Source organism: Phyllobates terribilis, unplaced genomic scaffold (genome assembly GCF_046119375.1).
Source record: "Phyllobates terribilis strain yellow unplaced genomic scaffold, ASM4611937v1 Scaffold_3__8_contigs__length_932513732, whole genome shotgun sequence".
In the NCBI taxonomy this organism is placed as follows: domain Eukaryota; kingdom Metazoa; phylum Chordata; class Amphibia; order Anura; family Dendrobatidae; genus Phyllobates; species Phyllobates terribilis.
This window is the reverse complement of record NW_027362763.1, coordinates 730,446,730-730,459,489: the sequence shown is the minus strand read 5'-3', so window position 1 is coordinate 730,459,489 and position 12,760 is coordinate 730,446,730.

Here is a 12,760-nt window from a genome sequence, read left to right as displayed (position 1 = left end):
AAATTTTTAACTGCATCTAGCCCAGGAAATACTTTGTGCCTAGTAGCAGTGTCTGCTAGTCAGCGGATTATCCCGGCTGTTAAGCAAGCTACACCACCTGTAGTTTGGACACTTAATTTTTTCAAAGGAAATGCTTCGGGACCACGGGATACTTAGTGAAGAGCATCAGGAGGCACCCCAAGGCATAGGGGCTGGGACTGGCACTAGGATGCCTTGCGGTGGACAGCCGAGCTCGATCCTTATAAAAGCTTTTTAACTGCAGCAGCTTTAGTGGACGCTACTGGAGCTGGAATTACGCGGCTGCTGGCATGAGACTTGCCCTCCAATAGATCCTTGTAAATGGATTTAAAGTGTATTCATTCAAATTAGAGGGACAATTTAAATTAAAAAGCTTAGAGCTGCCTCCACCACAGGGGGGCTCTCTCGACCCACCAGCGGACAGGCACCAGTATTGGGAGAGGGGGGCTGGCCGTCAGGGTTCACCGCGGCTCTGGCACAAACCCGGCGACACGGAGGTGGCACGGGCAGGAGCGGACTGGCCGTCTCGGCTTCTCACTTTTTGGATTTTAGAAGGGCATGACATGCCTATATCTGTGTCTCCCCCTCCTTTTACTCCTCCACCTCTTTTCTTTTCGCATGACTATATGTACTTGTCACTTTTCCATGTGTTAGTTGTGTCTTCTGAGCAGTTTGTCAGCTTTTGGACACCTTTGAAGGTGTTTTCTATGTGTTTCTATGTGTTTTTGTTTGCCTGCCATTGGTTTTAACGGTGTTCGACGGTGTTCGACGAACAGTTCGACGAACAGTTCGGCGAACACACGGGTGTTCGACGAACCGAACCGAACTCGAACACTGCGGGGGTGGCTCAACACTAATCCCAACCTACAAATCATTATAATATCATGTCCTCTCCCACCTCACACCCACAATTCATTATAATGTCATATTCTCTCTACAATCTCCCACCCTCAATTCATTATAATGTCATTTCCACTCCCATCTCCAACATCAATTCATTATGTCTTGACCTCTCACCCCCAAACTCCAATTCATTATAATGTTAAGTCCTCTCCCGACCTCCACTCCTAATTCATTAAAATGTAATGTCCTCTCTGACAATGTCTTATCTCTCACCCCCAATTTATTATAAAGTCATGACCTCTCCCACCCACTACCCCAATTCATTATAATGTTCTGACCTCTCTCCCATCCCCAATTAATTATAATGTCATGTCTTCTCCCACCCTCCAACCCCAACACATTAAAATGTCCTGTCCTCTCTGGCTGAGTCATAGACAAAGAGTCGGTAGCTAAGCTGTTGCTGCAGAGACACAAGAATCCTTCCTGCCTAGAAATGTACGTCCCCAAAAATTATAATGGGGTCAATCTGGCCATGCCCCACCCCACCCTGCAGCCTTGGCCTCTGGCGGTAGTTCAAATTGTCCTCTATATAATCAGCCCCTGCTGACAACCATGCAGCAAAAAAATATATTGTGTCCAGGTGTATATTTCTACAGTCAGTCTAAAAAAGACACATAGGTTGGAGGTCTTGTTACAGGTTTAGCATTGGGGTCCAAGAACTTTAAGTTACCACTGTTTGGTCACTGCACCTCCCTCAATAAAAAGCTATTGAAATATCTATGGTACACCAAAATGGTATGAATAAAAAAATAAAATCAGCTCACCAATCAAAAAACAAAGCCTCATACAGTTCCAACAAAAAATAACTAAGTTAAGGATGTCAGAAAATTTGGACACTTTCAAAGTAAGTATGTTAGCCTCATCAGGTCAAAGAGATCTATTTAATAAAATATTCAGTTTATATGGTGAAATCTGTAGAAAGATCCTATTCCTTATACATCTCCATTGGTCTGCTTTTTGCCTATTGCAAATAGCGGTTTTCTGACCGCCATGTAGTTCTAGAATTCATGAAACGGCAGTATCAGGATGAACAGTGTTACAGATGCTTAAAGACAGAAAAGTAGAACATTGTATGACATTTTGTAATTTGAAAATGAATTGTTTTAATTAAAAATTTACAATGCAAATGATAATGAAACATTATTACATTGGAGGCAACTATTTTTCACTGACTTACCAAATGACCGATTATGTCATCTGTAGCACTGATAAAACTTGTCTGCAAATTTGAAATTGTTTTTTCTGGAATAAAAATGATGTCTAATGAGAGAAATGTGATGAATATGGAATGGAAACACTAAGATAACATTAATAGATTTCTATCTGGGTCATTTCGTTCTAGCCTCTTCAGAAAAATATATCCGAGCAATGATAAGTGCCTGTAATCCATGAGTCATGGCCGTGACAAAGAACTTTGAAGTTATGAAACAGAAGATTGGAAGAGACCTCTTGGTTGCAGTAAGGTGGTTTAAAATGGATTCAGGGTTATGATAAATATAACTGGACATGATACAATATCATTTCAGCACCAGAACCTTATTTGTTACATATATTGTACATAAACCAAGAATCCAGCAAATAATAGCTATATACAGTATCTGTCAATTCGTCTTTTATTTGAGAAGAAACCTTTATTTATTTAGCCCCAAGATATTCACAGCTCTGTACAAAGATTTTGATTGCATACAGTCATGGCTTATAGTTTTGAGACTGACACAAATTATGGTTTTCATAAAGTTTGCTGCTTCATTTTTCATAGTGGCAATTTGCATTAACTGTAGATTGTGATGAACAGGGATCAAATGAACTGCAAATGTAAATCAACTATATTTTGGATCATCAAGAACTTCAAAAATAGGTTTGACTGCTGTGAAGAAGGCTTCATGGTGTCCAAGAGTGTACAGCAAGTTCTAGGACCATCTCCTAAAAAGGATTAAGCTATGGGATCGTTTCAACACTAGTGCAGACCTTGCTTCAGAATGGCAGCAGGCAGGTGTCATTTAGTGATGAACGAGCATTAAATTGCTCGGGTACTCATTGCTCGGGTCGAGCAAATTGGAATGCTCGAGTGCTTGGTCCGAGTAACGAGCCCAATGTAAGTCTATGAGAAACTGAAGCATTTTTCAGGAGGCTCCCCCCGGCGGTCTGCAGAGGGCCTAAAAATTGCCCAAATCGATGGGAACAGTGCTCAAATGACATGGGAGCAGCATGGGGAAGACCCCTGGAAGCATTTATGACTCCCAGGTCACTGCTGTCAACAATGTTGTCAGAGGTATTACGCCACTTTTATGGACTCACAATAAAACATACAAAAACGAAACCAAAATGGATTTTCCTGGGAAATATGTTAAGGAACATCCTTTCCAGGGTAATGACTTGTATATAAGGAAAAATAAATATACAAAAACAAAAATGCTCCTCCACACCCTGGGCTATGTTCGTACGTACCTTTTTTGATGCATGCGTTTTTTGCACTTTTGCATTGCTTTCAACCAAGACAAATGCATTCACAGGGAAATGTCATTTTAACATTTTACAACCTGGCCATGTGGTGTGTGACATGGGAAAAACATGGGGAAGACTCCTGGAAGCATCTCTGACTCCCAGGGCACTGCCTAAAACTGTGGTCATCTCATCAGACGTGATGCTATATTACTGAGGTAATAATACAGACATATTTGGCAATGTAAGAAATCTTAAACTCCATTTAAAATGGGCAACATGTGTGTCAAGGGACGGGGAAATGGACGTTATGGTGATGGTGCACGCAGAGGCCGTGGGTAAGATGAAACTGTGCCTGCTGAGGGAGCACAACAAACATCCACGTCATGTCGAACTACCTTCCTGTCCCAATTTCCAGGGGGCCACGGAACACCACTATTTAAGCCAGAGCAGTGTGAAAAGGTTGTTGGTTGGATAGCAGATAATGCTTCCAGTCACTTTGCCACCACCACCACCCTGTGTTCCACAGGGTCCAGTCTCAGTAGATGTGAGTCTGGATCATATTACTATTATTACTTTGTCGCCATTTATTCCATGGCACTTTACATGTGAAAAAGGGGTATACATCGCAAAAACAATTACAATAATCTTGAACAAAAATGTGACAGCAACTGGTACAGGAGAGGAGAGGACCCTGCCCGCGAGGGCTCAGTCTACAAGGCATGGGTGAGGATACAGTAGGTGAGGATAGAGCTGGTCTTGCAGCGGAATGGTGGAGCGAGGGTTACTTCAGGTTGTACGCATGTCACAAGAGGTGGGACTTCAGCTTCCTTTTAAAGGATGTCCCTTTGCAATATTCAGTTGTCCCAACCACAGTCCATGGATTGCAAGCGCAAGTATGCAGCCAGCCACCCACCCACCGACCGCAATACTAAACTGCCACATTTATGGACTACTTGCACTTGAAATGTTGCCTTTTAGGCTCATGGAGGCGGAAGCTTTCCATAACCTCATGGCAGCAGCGGCCGGGTGTCCATACTCGGTCTCCGCCTTCCACAAGCGTGAGTCCCAGAACATTACCCGTGCCCTTCCCAGTGCACTTAAGTGGGAAGGACCGCCTAACCACTAACACATGGACAAGTGAATGTGGCCAGGGACGGTACATCTCACTGACGCATGTCACTGGGTTAATATTGTGCTCGGTCTCCTAGACAACGACCAAATTATTCATGATGGATGGATCTCCTTAGCTTTGTGTTACTTGGAATGCAAGCGCAAGTATGAAGCCATCCACCCACCCACAGGCCGCAATACTAAACTGCCACATTTCTGGACTGCTTGCTTGCACTTGAAATGTTGCCTTTTAGGCTCGTGGAGGCAGAAGCTTTTCACAACCTCATGGTAGCGACGGCCGGGTGTCCATACTCGGTCCCAAGCCGTCACTATTTCTCCCATTATCATCTCCTCCAGCCACAAGCGCGGGTCCCAGAAAATTACCCGTGCCCTCCCCAGTGCACTTACTGGGAAGGACCGCCTAACCACCAGCACATGGACAGGTGAATGTGGCCAGGGACGGTACGGAGCCAGTCCACAGTAAAAAAAAAAAAAAAAAAAAACAGCCATAGAGTGTCCGTGAACCTTCCCACAGAGTTTTCTTAGCCAGGGCTGCTTCTCGGCAGGGTTGGACGGGTCCACCAGAGAAACGGAGACTCCTCCGGTGGGCCCTGGCTTCTACATCAGGAGAGTTCATAGTGCCGAGGTGAGGTCCTGATGATGACAGAGGCCACATCTCCTTAGCTTGCTGCTGGCACTTTTCTGTGGGAATCAGCTTGGCTCCAACCAGCCTGGAATATTTCCATTGGTTTGGTATTGGCACCCAGTACCAGTAGCGAAGCCATCCACAATTTCCTTCTCAGGAATTTTATTTGGTAGACTGAGTGGCTGCCCAAATACATTCATTTCTCACAAAGGAGCTGAAGATAGAGTGGCAGTAGGTGCAAGTTTCTCCAGCCTGTTAGATATCAGAGGGTGAACGGCAGCACATTGGATCAGTGGTTAGCACTGAAGCCTTGCTGGGGTCCTGGGTTCAAATCCCACCAAGGACAACATCTGCAAGGATTTTGCATGTTCTCCTCCTGCTTATGTGGGTTTCCCACTCAGTTAAAAAGCATCCATAGAGTGGCCAGGTACCTTCCTACACACTTTTCTTAGCCAGGGCTGCTTCTCGGCAGGGTTGGACGGGCCCACTGGAGAATCCTCGGGTGGGCTCTGGCTTCTCCATCAGGAGAGTTCATGATTGCATAAACTTTGCAGCTGCTATGGGGCTCTTGAGTGGGGGAGAAAGGTGGGCCCTCAGAATCAAATCCTCTGGTGAGCCCAATGTTTTTCAGTCTGACACTGCTTCTCGGTGAGAGTTGTATTTCACCACAGGCATATTCTTTTGCTCGGTGAAAGGACTGGCATAGAGGGAAACCGTATCTACTCCGGCTGTCATTTCTCCACCACCAGGTTCCACCCATTGTCACACACAACCATGCCTGGCTGTATGTTCAGCGGTGAGAGCCACACATCAGGCTGTTGTGTTACAGCTTTCAACAACTCTGCAGCATATTATCTTCAGCACAGCCTGTTGCTGCTTGGCCAAGGCAGTGCTGCAGTGCTTCCAGCTTGTGACTGATGTGGTCATTTTGGAGATGGAGGTTGAACTAGAGGAGGAGGTGCAGGAGCTAAACAATGTGATTACATTGAGATTACATTGGCGAGTCTGGTTTTTATACTAATGAAAGATCCTACTGTGTGTTTTTTTATTTTTTTATTTTTTTAATTTTTTAAGTCTCTTCAAATGTGTATTGGAGTTCGTCCTAATTTTTGGCAGCCCTTGAAATTGTTGCATATACAATAACAGTATAGAAGACACACTCCTTAATAATGGGAAGGACAATTCAAATAGATTCTATGTTCTAGAATATTAACTGTCTTATCTGAAATTCTTTTACGGGTGAGGTATCGCAGTATGGATAACTTATTACACCGATCCAGCCAGGAATTATTGCCTTATGCTGCGTGCTGCCCAAAAAAATTAAAATCTATTCTATTCCCATCGATAATGCTGTCAGATGTATTTACAATAGGAACAAGTGCTGCTGCTAGGTAGTATCATCACCAGCTACACATGAGTGTTCATTCTGGTTGCATAAATATTTTCCACAGTCCATAACTTTACTTTTTTCATTTCTTTGGCCTTATATACAAGTCATTACCCTGGAAAGAATGTTTCTTAACATTTTTTTCCATTTTAGCTTGTTTTTTGTATGTTTTTTTTTTTGTCAGTCTGCAAAAGTGGCGTAATTCTCTGACAACATTGTTCATAGATATGCTATTTGTCAGCGGCAACTGAGACTAGGTTTGAACCTTCAACTGCAATACTATAAATGGAGTGTAATATTTCACACTCTCACAATAATTGCTGGATTATTAGGGCAGTCATATGGGATAACGTATGATGGCACGGTTTCAGGCAGTCGCCTAATAGTATGGTATTTCTTAGCGACCAAGTGTCAATTGGTTCAACAAAACACAGGTGGCTGACTTTAAAAGGAGTGGAATATTTGGCACGCTCCACAAAATTTCTGCATTATTATGGCAGTCATATGGATCACATGCGTCTGATCATTGAAAAAAGTTCCTCTGCTACCACAATACAGTAATATGAATAAAACAAAAAAAAATCTGGCTGAATTCTGTGAACAAGCAAATGGAGCTGTAAAATGGTGTATACTGACACACTGCTACAATTTATAAATGGAGGACAATATTTTCCACATTCACTACAAATGGCTGGATTGAACCGCAGCTATATGTGATACGTCTGACAGAGAACCACGGTTTTAAATAGCAGGCCTGTAATTTACTAATATTATTCTACACAGAGACCTAGTGTGAATAGCTTGACCGACATACTGCAACAGAATGGAAAAGGAGGCCAATATTTTTCACGTTCAGTTCAAATTTCTGGATTTTTATCGCTGAAATATGGAACAGATCTGGCTGTATTCTGCAGTGCATGCAAATGGAGCAGAAAAATGGTGTACTCTGGATTGTTTAAGCAAATAACCAGGATTAAGATAAAAAAAAATTGCCCTGGCCCCTGATATCTGGGGTTATCTCTACAAATATCTGTAATTATTACAGCAGCAGCAGACAGGACGTTCAATGGACCCTCTTGCGCTGTATCATACACTGCAGTCTGCCACAAACACTACCTGCCTGCCTAACACTGATTATATGCAGCTGGATTAATCCTCAGAAGGCCTGCTAGTTCAGATGGATATATATATATATATATATATATATATATATATATATATATATATATATATATACAGTACGGACCAAAAGTTTGGACAATCTCTGTTGCTTATATTAATGTGCAGTGGTGAGTGCCCTATTCTCTTCTTACATTATCATCTACAGTACAGACCAAAAGTTTGGACACACCTTCTCATTTAAAGATTTTTCTGTATTTTCATGACTATGAAAATTGTACATTCACACTGAAGGCATCAAAACTATGTGGAATTATATACTTAACAAAAAAGTGTGAAACAACTGAAAATATGTCTTACATTCTAGGTTCTTCAAAGTAGCCACCTTTTGCTTTGATGACTGCTTTGCACACTCTTGGCATTCCCTTGATGAGCTTCAAGTTACAACTGCATGTTTAATTTTATTTTATTTTTATTTATATACTTATGACACTTTGTTTGCTTTTTTGTACACTCAGTTCTGATGAAGGTCTATTACTAGACCGATAATGTTCAACGCTATACTGAATGCAATAAAAGGAACCATAATTTCTCATCTGAGTGCCAAGTCTTTCAATTTATTTAATATATTAATATACACATATATATTGTAGGGATGGTACTCACTCAGGTGCGGTTTGAGGCAAACAGGGGGCATGTTTCTTTAACCCCTTTCCAACCCTTGCCGTATTAGTACGCACATTTGCGTACCCCCGGTTCAGTGAGGGCTCCGGCGATGAGCCCTCACTGAACGGAGCACATGTCAGCTGATTCTTACAGCTGACATGTGCCCGCAACAGCCGCGGGTGGAATCGCGATCCACCCGCGGCTGTTAACATGTTAAATGCCACTGTCAATCTCCGACAGCGACATTTAACACGCGCTTCCGGGTTGCGCGTCATAAGCCCCGCCCACCGGCGACCCCATCACGTGATCGCGGGTCACCGATGGGCGTGCATGACAACCCAGGGTCTGCAGCAGAGGCCTGTGGTTGTCATAATCTCGTCGCTATGAGCGCCACCTAGTGGTCGGCGCTCATAGCACAGGACCATTTCTGCTATATGCAGGGGATCTGCTGGTCCCCTGTATGTAGCAGAGACGATCAGACAACTGCTGCTTCTAGTCTCCTATGGAGTCTATTGAAGCATGCAGTAAGTGAAAAAAAAATGTTTTTAAAAATATAAAAAAAATTAAAAAAATATAAAAGTTTAAATCACCCCCCTTTCACCCCATTCAAAATAAAATATAAAAAAAAAAAACCCACATACACATATTTGGTATCTCCGCGTTCAGAATCGCCCCATCTATCAATATAAAGAAAGAATTAATCCGATCGGTAAACGGTGTAACGAGAAAAAATTCTAAACGCCAGAATTAGGTTTTTTGGTCGCCGCAAAATTGCAATAAAATGCAATAACGGGCGATCAAAACATCGGATCTACCCCAAAATGTTATCAATAAAAATTTCAGCCTGGTGCGCAAAAAATAAGCCCTCACCCAGCCCCAGATCCCGAAAAATGGAGACACTACAGGTTTCTGAAAATGGCGCTATTTTTTTTTTTTTTTTTTACCAAATTTTGGAATTTTTTTTCACCACTTAAATATAAAATAACCTATACATGTTTGGTGTCTAAGAACTCGTAATGACCTGGAGAATAAGAATGGCAAGTCAGTTTTAGCATTCAGTGAACGTGGTAAAAAAAATAAATAAAAAACAACTGTGGTATTGCACTTTTTTTGCAATTTTACAGCACTTGGAATTTTTTTACCGTTTTCCCGTACACGATATGGTAAAACTAGTAACGGCGTTGAAAATTACAACTTGTCCCGCAAAAAATAAGCCCTCACACGGCCATATTGTCCAAAAAATAAAGACGCTATGGCTCTGGGAACAAAAGTAAAAACGACAAAACCCAAGGTTGCGAACGGGTTAAATGTCCATAGTGGTTTATTGGCTTCATAAACCGTTCAAAAGGAAAATGCAAACAAAAACAGCCTTTAGTGCAGGCAAAAGCAAAGATAACAGTCCTTATAGCAAAGCCTCTGGATGGCCATTGCTGTGGTCACACAGGCTGGTGTAGCGTCCAGTGTCCTGGCTTGGTCGGGAGGCAAAACAAACACAGGAGGCCTTCTTCCTCCAAACACACAGACCATGTGACAAACAACAGTCTCCATTATATAGGCTGGGATGTGCTGAAATCAGATGCATACGACTCTTCATGAATCAGGAGCATTGGACGAGTGGCGTGCACTTCAGTGTGTACATCACTTCAAATCCTATTCCAGTCTCTATTAGGGTAAGATTTGTGTCGTAGCGAACACCCTGTCGTCATGCATTTTACATGCATTTTGTCACCACGCCAAACCCCCACTTTGTCGAAGCTGGCCCAATATGGTAGGAGAACAACAAAAGTCGCAAAATTTTAGCACAGTCTAAAGTTGCGCCAAATTTATGGGACCTTTTAAAGTTTTTTACCCCACAATATTGGGGCCCAAAGTTTGTTTAAGCAAAAGTGACTATTCAAAACGAGAAGAAAAAGTCAGTACCCATTATCATGATCAGTTGCTCTTTCTTTTCCTTAATTTTTGCTTCTTAGTCGGTTGTCATGAAGCTGAGCTTTATTAGGACAAAGCTGTTTCCTATGACTACAGCTTGGCTGCAAGTAGTGTGAATAGTCTAAAAATTCACTTCCACAATCCAATTTCATCGTTGAATTAAGTTTTCTCCCACCCAATAAAGCCCTGTCACAATGATTGCTCTGTAATGTATAGGCTGCAAAATTAATATACTTGGTCCCTTTGTAATGCAGGTGCCGGAATGCAACGCACAGAGACGCAAGGCGAGAACAGTCAGAGATGTTTGTAAACAGTTTTATACAACAGGTATACTGAAACAAGGGATTAGCAACAAGGGTAATGAACAGTGGTTTGAAATATCAGAAAAATACGAAATTTCTCAAAATAAGGCGCAGTCTCTTAAAATAAGGCGCAGTCTCTTAAAATAAGGTGCAGTCTCTTAAAGTAAGGTGATGCCCTCAGGCATGAGAGACACCACACAAGTTCTTTAACCGTGAATTTGGCCCTAGCGGGGGTCACCGGTTATACCCGCTAGGCCATGAGTCTCTTTCCGGATAAATTCAATTAAATCACGTTGTGCTACTTTAGCCCCAACCGTTCCCCTCCCAACCTGAGTACTTAAACCCAATTGTCCCCGGTACCGTGGGTGAGCAGTGGAAGTGACGGCCCTGCTCAAGTATGCAGCTCCTCTCTGCTTGGCCGTTGGAGGCAGTCTCTCGAGCTTTGGATAGGGGGGTCCAGGCCTCGTCTGTCGGCGGGCGACGTCGGGTTCCGCGAACTCACTCAGCACCGCGATCAGGTTCCTAGTATCCTCAGCAGGCACAGCATTCAGGTCACAACTGTGAGGGATCCGGAGCTCTTTTATCGGTGCCCGGCTGGAGCACCTCTCAGGCCTCTGGATTTGGCCTGCCACGCGGGGTTTCTCAGGATGCAGGGAGCACATCTGCTCCTCTCTGCAGCTTGGCGCCAAAGACTCCTCAGGTTTGGCGCGCTGGCCTCTTATCTCTCTGAACTCCTTCCTGGAAGTCACCTGATCGGGTCCAGCATCTGAACCTGCTCCCCCTGCAACTTCCTTTGTATATTTTGGTTCCACTTGACTGTATCTGGCCAGTAGATGGCAGTCTCGCTCCATCCTTGAAACGTCATGTTGAAGTTCTTTTACAAGCTTTCTTGCCCGTTCTACACCTAGACCATCTACATAAACCAATGATGAGCCATAGAAACATAACGACATATGGGCAAACACTTTTTTGCTGGCTAATATCTTTTAAGCAGGCCCAAAGATTATCATCAGTCATCAGCATAACACTTAGCGTAAATATGGAGAGGGACAAAATTGATTGCACAAATAATCATACAAATGAACCCCCCTAGAATGATTGTTTAAGCCCTTAACGCTACATGACATATATAGCAGTCATAAGCACTTATTAATTAGTGGCCTCCCCATTACTATCAACAGTAGAAGTCCAACTGATTAAAAGAGTTGTCCATGTTTGGCACAAAAGTCTACAGTCACGTTATGTGACTGTAGAATTGTGATTCCTCACAGTGCACACAGTGCGTGCTATCAGGATTCTTCAATGCCGGCGGTAAGATCGAGTGGTCATGTGACCACAAGTATGCGATATGCAGACATCTGGCCACATTCCGACTAGACATGCACTCAATTCACTTGTCTAGTAGGAATGTGGCCGGGAGTATATGACGCGCCCCCTGGGCCATGTAGGGCAGCGTTGCGCACGCGGGGAATACCCGGAGCCGGATCTGATAGGGGTAGTAGTCCTCGTGGCGGTGACCCGGTCCGTGCCCAGGGTGTCAAACCAAGTGGCAGAATTTAGTAGAAGATGTTATAGAGTTCGACTACGCCACCCGTGGATTGCGGTCAGTGGGGACCGCCGCTGCACTGCAGACCGCTGAGGCTGATGTTATTTGTGCAGCTGAGAGTGGGATGACTCCCCACGGGAGGAGTATTGCCTCAGGGCAGCTATTGTGGAGATGATGATGGGAGTGATGGTGTGGGTGTCCCAGTACAGATGGTGCAGGTGCGGCGATGAAACACAGAGGTTTGAAGTGCAGTTTCCAAAGCTTTACTCACTGTTGGTGTTCAGATCACTTCGGCCAAGAGTGACCACCCGAGCCGTGCTGCGTTCACCAGGGGAGGGACCCGGTCAACTCCCAGGCAATTCCGGAGTGTGGTTCAGGGCTTCCCTCTCTTTCCTTTCTCTGGCCGTCCCCACCAGGGACCCACCTTTGTCCAGCTCCCTCGGGCCTTCTGGTGGCGAAACCTTTCCCGGTTTCCCTGACCCTATACGGTATGCCTTCCTGGTGGATATGGTGAGGGGTCGCGCCAAGACTTGACCACGACCTCCGGTTCCTGGCTAAGGATAATTGGCCTCCACCAGTTTGGGATCCGGTACCCTGTTCTGCCAACCCTTCACCCGTTATTCCGTGGGATCTTAGGGTTCCCTCTTTTCTTGCGTCTCTGGGCCTTTCCTGGTGTTTATGTTCCTTCT